The sequence below is a fragment of the Lissotriton helveticus genome, chromosome 2_1, assembly GCF_964261635.1.
Source record: "Lissotriton helveticus chromosome 2_1, aLisHel1.1, whole genome shotgun sequence".
NCBI classification, from domain to species: Eukaryota; Metazoa; Chordata; class Amphibia; order Caudata; family Salamandridae; genus Lissotriton; species Lissotriton helveticus.
In genome coordinates this window covers 414,446,200-414,466,698 of record NC_136059.1, presented here as the reverse complement: position 1 = coordinate 414,466,698, position 20,499 = coordinate 414,446,200, and positions in this window count along the sequence as shown.

Genomic DNA, 20,499 nt, shown 5'->3' with positions numbered 1-20,499 from the left:
ACCAACTACCAACAAACGGGGCGAAGACAGGCATGACGGGTTACAAAGGGGACAAAAGTCTGCACTACCTATCCTTCACTATCCGCAATGACTAAACAGAGTATTGCGACCCTGTGCTTATTTGTGAATAGAGAATAACCCAAAGAGAACCAATTCCGAACGATCAATGTTCGGATAAACAATCAATCAAATGAGGGATAAAAATAGGCACGACGGATTACAACGGGGGCAAAAGCCTGCGTTACCTATCCTTCACTATCTGCAAAGACTAAACAGAGTATTGCGACTCTGTGCTTGTTTGCAAATAGAGAATGATCCAAAGAGAACCAATTCCAAAACAGTAAATGCTTGGATAACAATCAATCAAATGGAGAGGGAAGCAGGCACGACGGATTACAAAGGGGGCAAAGGCCTGCGTTACCTACCCTTCACTATCTGCAAAGACTAAACAGAGTATGGCGACTCTGTGCTTGTTTGCAAATAGAGAATCTCTCAGAAACAATCAAATGAGTAATACTAGTATTCTCAAACAATCAAATGATCAATTCGCAATTCGTCGTGTTACACGGCCTTACCCGGACCGCATGGACAGTTTCTCGTCTTCCACTTCCAGCGCCTGATCGTCCTCTGTTCTCCGTAATTGCTGTGGCACTCCTGATGGTTCCCAGTCAGGACCGTAGATCACTCGAGAGAGGTCTGCTCGGAACCGGTGAAGTTCGGATGATCGGCTGCCAGACGAGGGTCTATCGGGCAGGAGCTCTTCCCGATCGTTGCAGTCGTTCACTCTGTCGTTCGGACCTCTCCCACTGGATCCACGCGTCGCCGATGGGCCCCACGTTTGGGACACCAATTGTAGAATGGTAGGGCCGAATTCGACCAAGAACCCTTCAGTATTTGCCCGGCGTTAGCCGCCTCTCATACCATTCGAGATTACCAAACAAAGAGGCAGGCGCTGGAGACAGAAGGCAGGAAACAGGAGTTTATTCCGACGGAGCAGAACACGTCAAATCAGACAACAGGGTATCTTCTCGAGGTGCTCTAAACGCATCCTTGAGGCCTGGCCTCTTATACACAGGTTTATTGCTTTATTACATAAAACACATTCTTGTTAATACTTTGATGTACGGAAAGGCATCCTCGGAATCTCCACTCCAAACCCGTTCCCACACATATTTACAGTAAAAGTCCCCACCCCGATCTCAGTAGGTGATGACTATCGCGCAGCTGGATATCCCGCCGGCTCCCGGAATGTGTGCGGCTGATCGGATCTCATGGGGTGGGGGCTTTTAACAGTCATAGATTCTTTGAAGAGGGACAGCTTCCTACTGTAGGGGGCAATAAACTGTATCCGCAGGGCTAGGTGATGGCCTGGTATCGGGCGGGACAATCGGGCACAGAGGAAGGGGGTTCATCAAAGGATGCATGATCATTAAAGGGACGGAGGGAGGTGTTAGTCGGGTACGGGATGTGGCTCTGAGGCAGGGCCGCGCTGAAGGGGTGGTTTATGGCCCAAACATGTGAGAACGTGGGCTGTCAGCGCGCGGGGGATGCTGGCGGGGTCAGAGAGGGAGAGAGAGAGACGCGCTGGCTATCGGCAGTGGGCAGAGAGGCCATGGCGTTCAAAATGGCTGCTACATACGCGCACATTTGAGCTAAAAGGGGACAAGATGGCGCCGATAATGTTTATGTCGCAATCTAGATTTTAACAGTGCCATCACTTACCTGAAAGAGCAACTCTTTGTGTGGGCGTCCTCAAAAGTGGTGAACTTTGTGATTTGGATATTAGCGGCTGTCTCCACAGTCGCGATTACGAACTGCAGCTGGAAGGCGGATCCTGGACAGCTTAGAAGCCTGAGCACCGGATGGGAACAAATGGGCTCGTAAGTAAGAGTGTTAGAATTGGCAGCAGGCAGCGCTGGAGCCTCACATCACCCCACTTGGGATTTGTATTTTGGGAACATTTTAACACATAACAACATCCACTGAGACTTTCATTGTATGCGCGATCACTTCAACTACCATCACGCTTATCGGCAAAAAAGTTACACGCCCACTGAGGCTGGATAAAGAATAAAATGGAAAGGTGTTCCGCATTTAAGTTGATGTGTGTTTTTAGCAAGGATCATAACAAAGAATGTAAAATTCGAATCGCGTTGAGCCAGAGATAGAAGATTGGAGGCATACAGCGTGCCATGATGCCATCACTTACCTGAAAGAGCAACTCTTTGTGTGGGCATCCTCAAAAGTGGTGAACTTTGTGATTTGGATATTAGCGACTGTCTCCACAGTCGCGAGGACGAACCGCCGCTGGAAGGCGGATCCTGGACAGCTTAGAAGCCTGAGCACCGGAAGGGAACAAAGGGGCTCGTGAGTAAGTGTGTTAGAATTGGCAGCAGGCAGCTCTGGAGCCTCACATCACACCACTAGGGATTTGTATTTTGCGAACATTTTAACACATAACAACATCCACTGAGACTTTCATTGTATGCGCGAAAACTTCAACTACCATAATGGTTATCGGCAAAAAAATGACACGCCCACTGAGGCTGGATAAAGAATAAAATGGAAAGGTGTTCCGCATTTAAGTTGATGTGTGTTTTTAGCAAGGCTCTTGACAAAGAATGCAAAATTTGAAACGCGTTGAGCCAGAGATAGAAGATTGGAGGCATTGAGCGTGCCATGGTGCCATCACTTACTCGAAAGAGCAACTTTTTATGTGGGCGTCCTCAAAAGTGGTGAACTTTGTGATTTGGATACTCCACAGACGCGAGGACAAACCGCCGCTGGAAGGCGGATCCTGGAGAGCTCAGAAGCCTGAGCACCGTATGGGAACAAAGGGGCTTGTGAGTAAGTGTGTTAGAACTGGCAGCAGGCAGCGCTGGAGCCTCACATCACCCCACTTGGGATTTGTATTTTGCAAACACTTTAACGCATAACAACATCCACTGAGACTTTCATTGTATGCGCGAACACTTCAAGTACCATAATGCTTAACGGCAAAAAAATGACACGCCCACTGAGGCTGGATAAAGAATAAAATGGAAAGGTGTTCCGCATTCAAGTTGATGTGTGTTTTTTGCACGGCTCTTGACAAAGAATGTAAAATTCGAAACGCGTTGAGCCAGAGATAGAAGATTGGAGGCATCGAGCGTGCTATAGTGCCATCACTTACCTGAAAGAGCAACTCTTTATGTGGGCGTCGTCAAAAGTGGTGAACTTTGTGATTTGGATACTCCACAGTCGCGAGGACGAACTGCCGCTGGAAGGCGGATCCTGGAGAGCTTAGAAGCCTGAGCACCGGATGGGAACAAAGGGGCTTGTGAGTAAGTGTGTTAGAACTAGCAGCAGGCAGCACTGGAGCCGCACATCACCACTCTTGGGATTAGTATTTTGCGAACATTTTAACACATAACAACATCCACTGAGACTTTCATTGTATGCGCGAACACTTCAACTACCATAATGCTTATCGGCAAAAAAATGACACGCCCACTGAGGCTGGATAAAGAATAAAATGGAAATGTGTTCCGCATTTAAGTTGATGTGGGTTTTTAGCAAGGCTCTTGACAAACAATGTAAAATTTGAAATGCATTGAGCCAGAGATAGAAGATTGCAGGCATCAAGCGTGCCATGGTGCCATCACTTACTTGAAAGAGCATCTCTTTGTGTGGGCGTACTCAAAAGTGGTGAACTTTGTGATTTGGATATTAACGGGTGTCTCCACAGTCGCGAGTGCGAACCGCAGCTGGAAGGCAGATCCTGGACAGCTTAGAAGCCTGAGCACCAGATGGGAACAAAGGGGCTCGTGAGTAAGTGTGTTAGGATTGGCAACATGCAGCGCTGGAGCCTCACATCACCCCACTTGGGATTTGTATTTTGCGAACATTATAACATATAACAACATCCACTGAGACTTTCCTTGTATGCGCAAACACTTCAACTACCATAATGCTTATGGGCAAAAAAATGACACGCCCACTGATGCTGGATAAAGAATGAGATGGAAAGGTGTTCTGCATTTAAGTTGATGTGTGTTCCTAGCAAGGCTCTTGACAAAGAATGTAAAATTTGAAACACGTTGAGCCAGAGATAGAAGATTGGAGGCATCGAGTGTCCCATGGTGCCATCACTTACCTGAAAGAGCAACTCTTTATGTGGGCGTCCTCAAAAGTGGTGAACTTTGTGATTTGGATATTAGCGGCTGTCTCCACAGTCACGAGGACGAACCACCGCTGGAAGGCGGATCCTGGAGAGCTTTAAGCCTGAGCACCGGATGGGAACAAAAGGGGCTTGTGAGTAAGTGTGTTAGAATTGGCAGCAGGCAGCGCTGGAGCCTCACATCACCCCACTTGGTATTTGTATTTTGCGAACATTTTAACACATAACAACATCCACTGAGACTTTCCTTGTATGTGCGAACACTTCAACTACCATAATGCTTATCGGCAAAAAAATTACACGCCCACTGAGGCTGGATAAAGAATAAAATGGAAAGGTGTTCCGCATTTAAATTGATGTGTGTTTTTAGCAAGGCTCTTTACAAAGAATGTAAAATTCAAAACGCGTTGAGCCAGAGACAGAAGATTGGAGGCATCGAGTGTGCCATGGTGCCATCACTTACCTGAAGGAGCAACTCTTTGTGTGGGCGTCCTCAAAAGTGGTGAACTTTGTGATTTGGATATTAGCGGCTGTCTCCACAGTCGCGAGGACCAACCGCAGCTGGAAGGCGGATCCTGGACAGCTTAGAAGCCTGAGCACCGTATGGGAACAAAGGGGCTCGTGAGTAAGTGTGTTAGAATTGGCAGCAGGCAGCGCTGGAGCCTCACATCACCCCACTTGGGATTTGTATTTTGCGAACATTTTAACACATAACAACATCCACAGAGACTTTGATTGTATGCGCGACCACTTCAAATACCATAATGCTTATCGGCAAAAAAATGACAGGCCCACTGAGGCTGGATAAAGAATAAAATGGAAAGGTGTTCCGCATTTAAGTTGATGTGTGTTTTTAGCAAGGCTCTTGACAAAGAATGTAAAATTCGAAACGCATTGAGCCAGAGATAGAAGATTGGAGGCATCGAGCGTGCCATGGTGCCATCACTTACCTGAAAGAGCAACTCTAAGTTAGGGCGTCCTCAAAAGTGGTGAACTTTGTGATTTGGATATTAGCGGCTGTCTCCACAGTCGTGAGGACGAACCGCCGCTGGAAGGCGGATCCTGGACAGCTTAGAAGCCTGAGCACCGGATGGGAACAAAGGGGCTCGGGAGTAAGTGTGTAAGAATTGGCAGCAGGCAGCGCTGGAGCCTCACATCACCCCACTTGGGATTTGTATATTGCGAACATTTTAACACATAACAACATCCACTGAGACTTTCATTGTATGCGCGAACACTTCAACTACCATAATGCTTATCGGCAAAAAAATGATACGCCCACTGAGGCTGGATAAAGAATAAAATCGAAAGGCGTTCCGCATTTAAGTTGATGTGAGTTTTTAGCAAGGCTCTTGACAAAGAATGTAAAATTTGACACACGTTGAGCCAGAGATAGAAGTTTGGATATATATATATATATATTTTTTTGTTTGCCTAACAATATATATATATATATATTCATATTCCAGTGAAGTAGTGTGGCTCACTGGTTAGAGGCGGCAGACCCGAGAGCAGAGGACGGCCCGGGACCAGGGTTCGATTCCCGGCGCGGCAGGTTTCTGGACCAGGGTCAGCGGACTCGATAATTCTCTCGCCTCGGTGCCCACTCTGATCAGCGTTCACACTCGGCAACTCTGGGCATTAGCTTGCCTCATCTTCACTAACGGCCCCACCAGACCGCCGGGGATGCCTGGTCTCACCCTGGAGATACCCATTAAGGGACCATCTCTCAGGGAAGCCAGGAAGGGTTTCGCAGCGGTCGAAGCGCCTTGGGACCCTACGGGTAAGTAGTGCGCTATATAAATGCCTATACATTTACATTTACATTTATATATATATATATATATATATATATATATATATATATATATATATATATATATATATATATTGTTAGGCAAACAAAAAAAAGTCCCATTACTGCTCAAAGAGGTTTAATTCTCAAACTTTTTAAAATTTCTGCAACACCTGCTTCCATATCTAATGTTTCGGCATGATCGCCTTGCTCACAGAAGGAAGTGCAAAAGCTCAGGTGTGCTCGGGCGCACTTTAAAAAGAATTAATTTATGTGACTTAATTTACCATACTTCAAGTCGCACAGTGCTTTGCTCCTAGTCTTGTGAACTTGATTTGGAAGTCCATGAGTATAATTGCTTTGTTGTCGATTTTCAGTTAAGCATAAGCACTGTTATACATTTGGAAATACTATGCAACAGTCAGGTGAGTTGGTGAAATGCTCCATTAATCACTCTGTGTCTGATCTTGAAAACGCAACATTTATCAGCACGATCGTGGCAGGAGTCATCCTGCTTCAATCCCTTCCTTGCGCTCTCCCTTTAGCTTCCATTGGCATCTCCCAGGTGGGTTGGGTGCGCAAGTTGGTCAGGCTCCTGCAATAGATTCCGACAGCATTTTCCCCTTTCTGGAGCCCCAGACCCTACGGGCGGCCTCATACTATGGGCACGGAGCAGCCCATCAAACAACATTGTTAGGCAAACAAAAAAGAGGCCCATTACTGCTCAAAGAGGTTTTATTCTCAAAATTTCTGCAACGCCTGCTTCCATATCTAACGTTTCGGCATGTTTGTCTTGCTCACAGAAGGAAGTGCAAAAGCTCAGGTGTGCTCGGGCGCTCTTTAAAAAGAAATATATATATTCACTGAAGAAAACACAGGTTTCAGGTAAGTAATAGTTAGTTGGACATTTCTCTGAAACAAAACCATGTCATGAATGATGTAATGTGTGACGTCATCAGCAGTGCATAGCGGGTACGCGAGTTACAGTTCGCTGAACTAACTATAGCTGGGGAATTTCTATGGTTTTGGTGACCGCTCAGCCCTCCACAGGGCTTGGTCACCCCACTCACTGCTGCCGCTCCTGCCTGCCTTTGCCGCCTCCTGCCTGCAGATTCCTTCGCTCGCTGCCCGCTGCTCCTGGGAATTTCCCGCTGCTCCTGGGAATTTCCCGCTGCCCGCTGCTTCTTGGAATTTCCCGCCGCTCCCTCCCTGCGGCCCCGCCCCCCTGTGATTCCATTCGCCGCCCCGCTCCCGCCACCCAGCTGCTCCTCCCTCCTGGCTCCTTACTTAAGGGGACCACAGAGTGTGACCGCTCAGCCCTCCACAGGGCTTGGTCGCCCCACTCACCTCTGCCGCTCCTGCCTGCGCCGCCTCCTGCCTGCAGATTCCTTCGCTCGCTGCCCGCTGCTCCTGGGAATTTCCCGCTGCTCCTGGGAATTTCCCGCTGCCCGCTGCTTCTTGGAATTTCCCGCCGCTGCCTCCCTGTGGCCCCGCCCCCCTGTGATTCCATTCGCCGCCCCGCTCCCGCCACCCAGCTGCTCCTCCCTCCTGGCTCCTTACTTATGACGCCCCTAGAGCGACCGCGCAGCGGACGCGCGCAGCGGAAGCGCCGATTGAACGCCGAAGGAGCGCCAAAGGTAAGCCCGTCTGCGCCCGTCCGCGCCTGGCCCGGGCCCAGCGCCAGGACCCCTGGCCCTCCCCGCCGAGGCAAGACGACCCGACTGACCTACGACGCTGCCACTCTCAACGCATTCAATGCCGGCAGGACCCACACCTGCTGCCGAGCCACCCCGAGACGCACCCACGGACCCTTCACCTGCTGCACCTGCAAGTTCACCTGCCTCCGAACCTGCCCCGCACCCACCAAGACAAACTCCAGCAGCAACCACCTCAAGTGCATCCTGATCAACACCCGCTCCGTCCACAGACACGCCGTGGAACTCTGGAACCTCCTCGACGCTACATCACCGGACGTCGCCTTCCTCACGGAAACCTGGATGAACGCCTCCTCTGCACCCGGCATCGCCATCGCCATCCCGGACGGGTACAAGATCATCAGGAGGGACCGCATCAACCAGACCGGAGGTGGCATCGCCATCGTCCACAGGAACACCATCCGCATCACGACCGACGCCAACGACTCCTTCGCCGCAGCCGAACATCTCCACTTCCAGATTCACACCGACCCTAAGACGACCCTCAGAGGCACCCTCGTCTACAGACCCCCGGGACCACGCACACAATTCAGCGAAGACATCACAGACTTCATCAGCCTGCATGCCCTCCCCTCCTCTGACTACATCCTCCTCGGGGACCTCAACTTCCACCTGGAGAACAACAAGGACCGCAACACCACTGCCGTGCTGGAAAACCTCACCAACCTCGAACTCAAGCAACTGGTTAACACCCCCACCCACTACGCCGGCCACACGCTTGATCCCGTCTTCTCTTCCAGCAAGTACATTACCTTCAGCCACGCCACCGGACTCCACTGGACCGACCACAGCTGCGTCCACTTCAGCTTCAAAAGATCCACGACCCATCACCACCCGCAACAGGTACCTCACAGGAATTGGAGCAAGATCACCGCAGACCAGCTCACCACCTCCCTCAGCCAGAGCCCACCCGCCAACACAACGGACCCCAACGAAGCAGCCCGCAACTTCACACAGTGGCTGACCGCCTGCGCCGACGACCTCGCGCCACTCCCAGCAGACCCCGAAGCAAGAAGGCATCCTGGTTCACCGACGACCTCAAGGACTCCAAGAAGACCTGCCGCACCCTCGAGAAAGCCTGGCTCCTCGACCGGACCACCGACAACATGACCGCCCTCAAACACGCTACCCGCAAGCACCACCAGCTCATCCGCACCACCAAGAAGAAATCCCTGAAGGAACGACTGGACAACAACACCCACGACAGCAAAGAGCTCTTCACTATCGTCAAGGAGTTCTCCAACCCCAGCACCGGCACGAACGACATCACTCTGTCGCAAGACCTCTGCGACTCCCTCGCCTTGTTCTTCCACCGCAAGATCGCCGACATCCACAACAGCTTCGGCGCCCCACCCACGCACCCAACCGTCAAACCAACGCCCCCCACTGCCAACCTTCGCGCCTGGACCACGGTGACCACCGAAGACACAGCCCGCACGATGAACACCATCCACTCCGGATCACCGACCGACCCCTGCCCACACCACGTCTTCAACAAGGCCGACTCCACCATCGCACCCCAACTCCAGAACATCATCAACGCCTCCTTCAACACCGCCACCTTCCCGGAGAGCTGGAAGCACGCCAAGATCAGCGCCCTCCTGAAGAAACCTACAGCGGACCCCACCGATCTCAAAAACTTCCGCCCCATCTCGCTCCTCCCTTTTCCTGCTAAAGTCATCGAGAAGATCGTCAACAGACAGCTGACCGCCTTCCTCGAGACGAACGGATCCCTCGACCCCTCGCAGTCCGGCTTCAGAGCCAACCACAGCACCGAGACCGCCCTCATCGCAGCCACCGACGACATCCGGACCCTGCTCGACAAGGGGGAAACAGTGGCCCTCATCCTCCTGGACCTCTCCGCTGCATTCGACACGGTCTGCCACCGCATCCTAGTCCAGCGCCTCAGCAACATCGGTATCCAAGAGAAGGCACTGGAGTGGATCATCTCGTTCCTCGCCGGAAGAAATCCCCCCGTTTCGCTCCGAGGCCACCAAAGTCATCTGCGGCGTCCCGCAAGGATCTTCACTCAGCCCCACCCTCTTCAACATCTACATGAAACCTCTCACAGCCATCGCACGCCAGCACAACCTCAACATCATCTCTTACGCCGACGACACCCAGCTGATCCTCTCCCTCACCAGAGACCCCGACACCGCCAGAACCTGCCTACACAAAGGGATGAAAGACGTCGCCGAGTGGATGAAGGACAGCCGCCTGAAACTGAACTCGGACAAGACGGAAGTCCTCATCCTGGGATCTTCGCCCTCCGCCTGGGACGACTCCTGGTGGCCCCCAGCCCTGGGCACCGCACCCAAGCCAACCGACCACGCACGCAACCTGGGCTTCATCCTGGACCCCTCCCTCTCGATGACCAGACAAGTCAACGCCGTCTCCTCATCGTGCTTCAACACCCTGCGTATGCTTCGCAAGATCTTCCGCTGGATCCCGACCGAACCAGGAAGACTGTCACCCCAGCACTTGTCACCAGCCGACTGGACTACGGAAACGCCCTCTACGCCGGAACCACAGCCAAGCTACAGAAAAGACTCCAGCGCATCCAGAACGACTCCGCCCGACTCATCCTGGATGTCCCCCGACGCAGCCACATCTCCAGCCACCTGAGGAACCTGCACTGGCTCCCCGTCGACAAGAGGATCACGTTCCGGCTCCTCACCCACGCACACTAGTCTCTCCACGACCTGGGCCCCAAGTACCTCAACGACCGCCTGACCTTCTACACGCCCACCCGCCAGCTACGGTCCACCAGCCTCGCCCTCGCAGCCGTACCACGCATCCGAAGAGCCACCGCCAGAGGAAGATCCTTCTCTTACCTAGCTGCCAAGACTTGGAACTCCCTCCCCATCCACCTTCGGCTGATCCAGGACCATCTGGCCTTCAGGAAACAACTCAAGACCTGGCTGTTCGAGCAGTAGCATACCTCCCCCCAAGCGCCTTGAGACCCTCCCGGGTGAGTAGTGCGCTATACAAATGGCATGATTGATTGATTGATTGATTGATTGATTGATTGATTGATTGTATGAGAGAAATGTCCAACTAACTATAACGTCCCTGAAACCTACGTTTTTTTCAGTGAATTTCTAAAGTTTTTTAAATGCTAATTTCTAACTATAACCTGCCTGAAACCTATGTTTTTTTCAGTGAATTTCAATGGTTTTTTTAAATGCTAATTTCTAACTATAACGTCCCTGAAACCTATGTTTTTTCAATGAATTTCAATGGTTTTTTAAATGCCCATTTCTAACTATAACAAAGCAGTCACGTTTGCAGAGTGGTGGAGAAAGGGTGAGTGTGTCCTTCAAACAACTTTTAGCAATCAAACTGTGTGGGATTTAGCGGAAGTAACAGGAGGGATAGTTAGCCCCAACATCAACCTTGGGGGCCAACAACCCCTTTTATTACCTCCAGTAAGTCCCACACATCAGGATTGCTAACTTGGTAAATCAGGCTCCACCCCCTCCCTGCAGCACTCCGCAAACGCATCCCCAGGCGCGTTCTAAGTTGGGGGATTAATTCCCCTTAAATCCTGTGGGTCCCCGGGGGCCAACTAGCCCACAAGGTACCTCTGGTAGGCACCACAGTGTTGCGTTGCAGAGTGGTATAAAAAGGGGGCATGGCCTTTGATCAGCTCGTTGCAACACAGCTCCCTGGTGCATATTGGAGGTACTTGGGTGGCCGGCCCTCAGCGTTGGGGACTGTGGGGAGACCTCCGATCCCCCCACAGTCCCTGCTGGCTCCCCGCGTCCTGCGGGACCAGTCATTGCTTTTCCATGTTAACAAGCAGCTCCCCTTGTTGAAAAGCAATCTGCTTTGGATTTTGGAAGCGAGAGCATGAAACCTGCTCTTGCGTCCAAAATCCAAACCAGAATTTGCTATGACAGGGCGGGAGCTGACCGGCTCCTGTCCTGCCACAGCAAACAGCAGTGTCCTGGGGTGGGCACCACGGCACACTGCAGGAGCTGGCCCTGGGGGGTGGTGGTCCCTAGGGCCATCAAGGGCCCCAGGATGGGGACCGCATGGCCCCCCTTGCTACAAGTGCAAAGCCCAGGGAAGGTGGTGGTCCCCGGGGTGTGTGGGGGGGCTCGAGCCCCCCCACACAGGTTATCTTTTTAAAAAGAGCCCCGGGGATGTGGTGGTGCCTGGGGCAGCGTGGGGGATTGGGATCCCCCCATGCATTTTTATTCACAGCCCTGGGGAGGTGGCATTCCCCAGAGCAGAGTCGGGGGGATTAGGACCCCCACACACATTTTTTTCACAGTCCCAGGGAGGTGGCAGTCCCCGGTGCTGCTAAATATTTGGCAGTGCCCCCGAGACCTGGCCCACACGGGGGCTTTTTGAAAACGAAGCAAGGGAGTCAGCGCTTAATTTATTTTTCTAATTTCAGCGGGATTCGCGACCCCATCACGATTTCCGCCAAAACAATTTTAGAAATGCTTTATTTGGCCCTGGATGTAATTTTGGGACCCCCTGAGCAGGCCGAGGTGGTCAGGGTGTTTCTACCTTGGCCCCTTTTATTCTTTTTTAACCACTTCTTTCTGTTTTCTTCTGAGTCGTTAGAAGCGCGTCACAAGATGGCTGCCTTCACTTCCTGGTTTGGAGTGTTAGCAGCCAATCAGAGTGAAGCTCTTGCCGGAGGGTTCGCGAATCCACCGCTGCCATAGATATCAAAGCATTTTTTTTCTAATTCTTCAGGAACTTCTGAACGTATTTACACCATTTAAAAAATAAGTTCACTTTCTGAACCAAGGGCTACCTTTTTGCCAAATTTGGTGTAATTCCGCTCAGCAGTTTGGGCTGTAGCTTTGTCTAAAGTTTCGTATGAAGGCCAGAAATCAAATCCATATTTTTCTAATTTCTCAGGAACTATTAAACAGATTTACACCATTCAAAGAACAAAGGTTGCTTTCTGGACCAAGACCTACCTTTTTACCAAATTTGCTGTAATTCCTCTCAGCAGTTTGTGTTGTAGCTTTGTCTAAAGTTTCGTAGAGAAATTAACTTGGGGAAAATGTATTTTAGGACCCCACTCTTTTTTCTCGGCCCCCACTTGGCAAATCACCCCGAAACTTTCAAGACAGGAGCTGACCGATTGAGCCCCACTAGTTTTAAAAAAGTCGCAAAGACGCCAAAGTTATTTCGAAAACACAAAATGCTTTTCCTATGGAAACTAGGTCTTAACTATAACTACCTACTGGCATATGTGTGTGTGCAAAGAAATGTAACTGTGACAGGGCGGACTATGCAGCTGGCAGGATGTATAAATTCACAAGAAAATGTGATTACCTTTATAATAGGCAGACAATGGAAAAGAGAATTTGCCAGGATTCACCCCCCTTAAATGTGGATAGATCTGAGGTCAGATTGGGGGATGAAGGGCCTAACACTTCAATGCCAAAATCGGATTTTCCCGGGGAGATGCAAATCCATCAGATGGAAAAAAGAAGAAGGGACCCCAGTGAAAAATGATACCCCACCACCAGACAGAGGAAAAGGCATACAAAGGGTAACCGGAGGAGCACGAGGATCCAGAGGCAAAATATCTTAAGGATGGAAGTGGGCTATAACCTAGTATTTAATGTATCACAAAAACAACTGAATTATAAACATCTTCATTTATTGAATGAAGGCTTGACATTCTGTCCCCAGTCAAAAAGGACTTAGCAACTGCTAGGATAGGCGTATACAAATTCTTGAGAACAATTAAATATAAAAAATATTTCTTACAGAAAAGGAACAGCAAGTCAAAGAGTAATAAAGAAAGGCTAAAAAGCAGAAGAAATACCATATCTGTATTGACATTCAAGTATATAAAATATTTGAAAGAATTACCCTCTTTGGAGATGGACTCAGAAGACATACCTTCAGAAGGAGACATTGAAAACATATCCAGCTCACAGTGTGAAGCAATGGGGATACCAACAGAAGGATCAAATACTAACAAATGCAACACCAAATCAAAGTTTTGCCCACAGCTCCCTCCAGGGAATAAGATAGACATCTTCCAAGAAATACCAGTGGAGGGGCTGCAAAGGATCCACATGGAAAGTTTTAAAATGAGAAAAAGAAAATCCTACAACATGACCAAAAAGAATTGGTGGTCAATTACCTATTTACAGAACGATCAGAAAGCATAATCATAAAAGCCTTGAATAAACATGGCAACCTCGTCATTCTGGACAAAGATCAATATATTTCAGAAGCCAACGGACAACTGAGAAACAAAGAACATTAGCACAAATTGCCAAAAGACCCTACATTGATTGCCATAAAAAAGAATTGTTAGATGATGGCGAATACAATTACTTAAAAATGTGCCATCCTGTAACACCTACAACCTATTTCTCACCCAAGGTTCACAAAGACAAAAGTAACCCACTGGGAAGCTAATTATAATAATAATAATAATACTGGATTTTATACAGCGCGAACAGCTACCTCTCGAGGAGGTGTCCCGGCGCTAGTAGAACACAAGTAACCCGAGGCAAGAGGATAGGAGAGTTAGCGTGGCTGGGTGAAAAGCCACGTCTTTAGCAGTTTCTTAAAGCAGGGTTCGGAGGGGGCCTGTTGTATTGCTTGTGGCAGGGAGTTCCACAGAGCAGCGACGTTAGCTGAGAAGGTCCGACCGCCTAGTCGTGCCTTTTTTGCCCGCGGAACGATCAGTTGGACACGGTCATTGGACCGTAGTACACGGCTTTGGGCGTATCTTGGAAGGCGGTTTTTCAGGTATTGTGGGCAGAAGCCATACAGAGATCTGAACGCAAGTGTCAGAGCTTTGAATTTTATTCTGTTGGCGACTGATAGCCAATGCAGGGTTCGGAGATGCGGAGAGACTGACTGCTTGAAAGAAATTCGCAGTAACAGTCTCGCAGCCGCATTTTGAACTACCTGGAGCTTGTGCGTCAGGTATTTTGGAAGGCCAAGGTATAAACCATTGGCATAGTCCAGCCGTGAAGTGACAGTCGCGTGAACAACCGTTTTTCTACAGCTCTCCGGTAAGAGTCTAAGGATTTTCCGGAGGTTTCTCAGCTTGCTCATGAAGCATCCGGCCAGTTGTTGAATATGGGATGTAAAGGACATGTTAACATCCCATCTCACTCCAAGATTTTTTGCCGAGTGACTGGGTGAAGGGGGCGGGCCCAACTCCGTCGGCCACCAGAGTTCAGGGGCAGGGGGTGGACCCTTGCCGAAGAAAATGACTTCGGTTTTATTAGCATTTAATTTTAATTTATTGGTGTTCATCCAGTGCGCAATGTCCCGGAGACAGCCTTTAAAATCAGAGAAGGAATCCTGCGTCGTCTCCGAGTACGGAAATACCAACTGGGTATCGTCGGCATATGAAATTGCCTTGACACCCCAGTTGGCAATTAGCGTGAAGAGAGGGGCCAGGTAGATGTTGAACAAAAGGGGGCTAAGGGCCGATCCCTGCGGAACTCCACAACTGAGGGGTTTGGGTGTGGAAGAAATCGTCCCTAGTGCCACCTTCTGCGTTCTAAGTGAGAGGTAGGAGTTTATCCACCCCAGCGCTCTGTCCTGAATACCTATCTCTGTCAGCCGGCTGAGTAGCCTGGCGTGGTCCACCGTATCGAAGGCGGCCGACAGATCCAGGAGTACCAGCATTGCTGAGTTTCCTGCATCCATCGACCACCTCACTGACTCGGCTACCTCTAAGAGCGCTGTTTCAGTACTAAAGCCGGGACGGAAGCCCGATTGAGTTTCGTGTAGGATGTTGTTAGTTTCCACAAATTTGCTCAGTTGGCGCTGTATAATTTTTTCCAGCATTTTTCCCGGGGCCGCTAGTAGGGATATTGGGCGGAGGTTCGTAAGGTCATCTGGGTCCCCGTTAGGTTTCTTCTTTAGGGGTAAGAGGGTGGCGTGCTTCCAGACGTCCGGGAAGGTGCCTGAAGTGATGGACGAGTTCCAAATACATTGAAGTGTGGGGGCTACCGAATCCGCTATGGTACTCCATAGTTTAGCTGGGCAGGGGTCGTCAGGGGAGCCGGATTTGCAGCGGCTAAGTTCCTGCCTTACCTCATTCAAGGGGATAAGCATGAACTGGGTGAGAGTTTCACCTGGCTCGCCGTTATTCGCTAGGTCCTGCTTCACTGTATTTATTACTGGGCCAAAAGAGTCATACACTGTTTTGATTTTATGATCAAAAAACTCTGAAATTTGCTCACATAGCGTGGCTGTGGGTACAACTTCTCTTTCAATGCATTTTGGCTTAAAAAACGACTGTACCACTTTGAAGACTTGTTTGCTAGACTGTTCTGCCTGAAGAATCGAGTCCGCATAGAACCGCTTTTTACTTTTTCTAATGGCTTTCCGGAATTTTTTGGAAGCTTCCTTGTACCTAGCTTTTTCTTCCAGACCGTAGTTTGCTCTCCAGAGTCTCTCTAGTTTTTTACAGGTCGATTTCTCATTCCTAAGTTCCTGCGAGAACCAGGGAGCTGAGGGGGAGACTCTCTTTGATAGGGCCCGAGAAGCTGGAGCAATGGAGGAAACCATCTTTCCAATCCAATTATTGAGAAGTATAGCGTCCGTATTGGCATTATTTGTCAGGGAAGGGATGGTTTGCGCCAGGACCGGGCACATAGTATCAGGCGTCAAATTTTTCCATTGCCTCTTCAGAAAGTAGCATTTACTCGCCACTGGGATATCATTCGCAATGTTCAGTGTGAATGGGACGAGTGCGTGGTCTGACCATGTCAGGGGGAGCGGTGTCTCAGACAGCACATTATTAATATTAGAAAAGATAAGATCAATAGTGTGGCCCCCTATGTGTGTTGGGCCCTCATTGATCAGCCTGAGACTGGCCGTATTTAGCGTGGTTCTAAGCAGCTCTGCCATCGCGCAGTCGGGTTTGTCCATATGAATGTTAAAGTCACATAATTGGAGCTTTTCTGACAAACACTTCAAGATTTATAGATCTTTTCTTGTTTCCAGGGGTAGCAACACTGCCATCTTATCTAAGAAAATCTCAAGATTTTCTTAATCGGATTGAGAACATACCCTGGAAATCGAGCTACTGCATGGCTACAGTTGATGTAGTATCTTTATTCACCACCATCCAGCACCCAGATGGGATATGAGCCTGCAAATATTTTTTGAAAGCCAGATCACTATCCGTCAAAAGAGGTTCAAAAGAAGTTCACTACGTTCGGATTACGGAGAAGTCATCAATATGGACTGTCCATTTCATAAATGTTTATATTGGTCTACAAATGCACGTAATGTTTTTGTTCACAACACATGGGTTTACGGGGTAGAGGGGGACTTTTTGTAAGGGTTTATTAGCACTGTTAGCACTTTAAATGATGACAGGTAATGTGATTTGGTAGTGGTGGGGAAACACGTGATGCTTTACACCAATGACCATAGAGGTGGGGCGGGTAACATCAATTTAAATCTAGGAGAATTAGCATGGTCGCGTAAAATAAACAACAGTCGCGTACGAGGAGGTTGATGTGTTGCGAGTTTTACATCAGGTATGCACAGGGGTTGGAGGTGGTGATAAACTTGACATAGGGAAGTAGTGTAGTTTTTTCGGGGGGTTGTGTTAGTTGGGCAAGGGTGGTCTAAGGTTTACAGGGGTTTGATTTTCAATGGGTTCGTTTTTTGAGGTTGCGTGGGTTTAAGTACAATGTTTTCATAAATCAGGTTGAAGTGTTTAAAGCCTGGGGTTTGATTGAGGAGCAAACAATATGATTGGTATTTTTTAGTTCATGCTTGGATTTATGTCACAGGGGTACAGGATTGTGATTAACTGGAATTTGAAGTTCAAATCGTTTTGCACTAAATAAGAAGGGGAAATTAGTTAGTTAATATTTTTATACTATGAGGTGGAGTACATGCAACGTGACTGAAACATATATTTCTACAACTTACAGATATTCCTGACGAAGGTTTTCTAACTGAAATGCATTGAGTAGGATGTGAATCGAATCTTGTGGAGGACTTGAAATTTGCTATATGTTCATGCATAGGCCTGGATGGGCAATACATTGAACAATTAAATGCTGAAAAATCAACGAATTTTATATCTTTTGATGTGATGGATAAAAAGTGGAAAAATGAGGACATACAATGAGAAAATAAAATTGAATAAAATGTGATTACTCTGGTGGATGAGTATTACTTTGGAATACCAATGCGTATATGGCTGTGCAACCCGTGTGACATGCTAAACTAGCGGGACACTAATTTTGAATGGATATATGTCTCCAACACAATGTGTTTTTATTCAACAACAAATGTTTCCTGCAAAATCAGGGCACAGACACGGGGACGTCATTTGCACCAACCTATGCAAATATTGCCATGGGTTAGTGGGAGGCAGAGTTGGTGGGGAACAACACAAACGAGGCGTAAAATTGACCAAATCAGCATATGGGTCTGTTATATCGATTACTTATTTCTGATATGAGAAGGAGAGTTCTATGAGAGATTGATTGGATCCTTAGATGCGAACCCACCATAGCTGAAATTTACCTATGAAATCAACAATACAGAGATAACTTATCTGGATATTAATGTGCATGTAAAGTATGAAAAGCTGTGCACAAAGATTCATAGAAAAAGCACTTGCAGCAAAATCATCCTCCATGATAACAGTGGACATCCATGAGTCCTAAAGTGGAGTGTGCCATATGGGGAATTTCTCCCAGCAAGGAAAAATTGCCCAGAGATAGAATAATTTGAGGTATAAATAAAGAAAATGTACCAATGTTTTGAAAACAGAGACTATCCAATAAAGGTGTTGGAGGATGCAATAACGAGCGTGTTCAAGAAGAAGAAGAACGAAGAATTATAGTGGTCTAAGCACAAAATACAACTGATAAAGATGGTGAGAAACCAGTAAGATATATAATGGATTACAATACATCCCAACAAGAGATAAGAGAACTCCTCAAAGGAAATTTGCAGACCCTGAAAATGACTGAGACTTTGAAAGACCTACTTTCATAGCATCCCATGATTACGTACAAAAAGGCGTCCTCCTTAGGAGACAGGTTAACAAGCAGTTACATGCAACCAAATTCTGCAACAACAAAAATCTACACAGATCGAGGGCTAAAACAAGGATGCGCACTGGCACCCTTGCTCTTTAATCTCTATACAGCCGAACTTGGTAAAACAAACCCCAAAACCAACTTGCTGAAAATTGGGTCAGATAGACTATTTCTAATGCAGGTTGCTGATGACATGGTGCTAATGGACCACACTAAAATGGGCATGCATCGAACATTGGATGAACTAAACACTTATAACAATGAAAATGATTTAATAGCAATGGCAGGAAAAATGAAGGTAGTTATTTTCGGGAAGTATGTAAATAAGCTTAAACAACAATGGAAAATGAGCAATTTTAAAATAGCAACAACAACCAAATACACCTACTTGGGTATATGGATTTTAAGTAATGGGAAGTCTGCAGCATATACTGCATCCATCAAAGCAAAGGCCATGGCTGTGGCATATGCCCTAAGCAAATTGAACTTCAAACTAAGCAGCCGGACAACCAAACCTATTAGAAAGGTTATTTTATTTATTTATTTGTGTCATTTATAGAGCACCTGAATTAGCCCACATGGGGTATCTCCGCACTATAGATGCAGCCGGTGAGGAAACTGGGCAGATATTAGCAGAAGAATATGGTCTTTAGTTTTTTCCAGAAGGTAAGGTAGTTGGTGCAGAGGCGGATATCCAGTGGGAGCTGGTTCCAGTATTGGGGTGCTAGATGGGAGAAAGATTTACCTCCCAATCTGGTTTGTTTGATACGTGGGACGACAAGAAGACCTTTCCCCTAGAGCGGAGAGTCCGCATGGGAGAGTGTCTGGTCAGTTTATTTGAAAGGTACTCGGGCCTAATTGGTTAAGACTTTTGAACACCAGGCCGCAGATTGTAAATTTGATCCTCGAGCAGATTGGCAACCAGTGGAGTTTGTGCAATAAAGGCAGAGAGGGGGTACGGTAGGGGGAGCTGGTTACCAGGCGGGCCGCTGTATTCTGTACCACCTGAAGGCTATCCAGGTCAGATTCCTTGGCCGCGATCAACAGAGCATTGCTAAAGTCCAAGCGACTGAGAACCAGGGCATGAACTAGCGTTTTCCGGGTGGACAAGGGGAGGAAGTGAAAGACTCTACGGAGGAGACTCAGTGCGTGAAAGCAGGCGTGTTTTGTGGTGGCTATGTGTTCACTGAAGTTGAGTTTATTATCAATTAGGACTCCTAAATTTTTGACCGTTGGTTTGGGGGAAGGTGCCTGGCCCAATTCTTCCGGCCACCATCTAGGGGACCAGGTGAATACTGCATCTCTGAAGAGCATTATCTCCGTTTTACCAGCATTAAGCTGGAGAAAATTCCTGCTCATCCATGTTGTTATCGTCCTCATACCTTCTGAGAAGATGTTTTTAGTATTCAGGGTATCTTTGTCGAAGGTGAGGAGGAGCTGTGTGTCATCAGCGTAGGTGAGGGGGGAGAACCCGCTGTCCCTGAGAAGGGCAGCAAGTGGGGCGACATAAAGGTTGAATAGTGACGGGCTGAGGCATGAGCCCTGCGGTACTCTCTTACTCACTGGGGTGGTTTGAGAGCTAAAGGGACCAAGTTGAACGGTTTGTGTTCTTCCATTGAGGAAGTCCCTTAACCAGTCAAGTGCAGTGTCCTGGATCCCAGCTGTTACCAGTCTGTCCAGCAGGATTTGATGTGAGATGGTGTCGAATGCGGCGGAGAGGTCGAGCAGTACAAGAATTACCCCTCGACCTGCGTCCGCCTGCATGCGAATTTCATCGATCACTTTGACCAGGGCGACTTC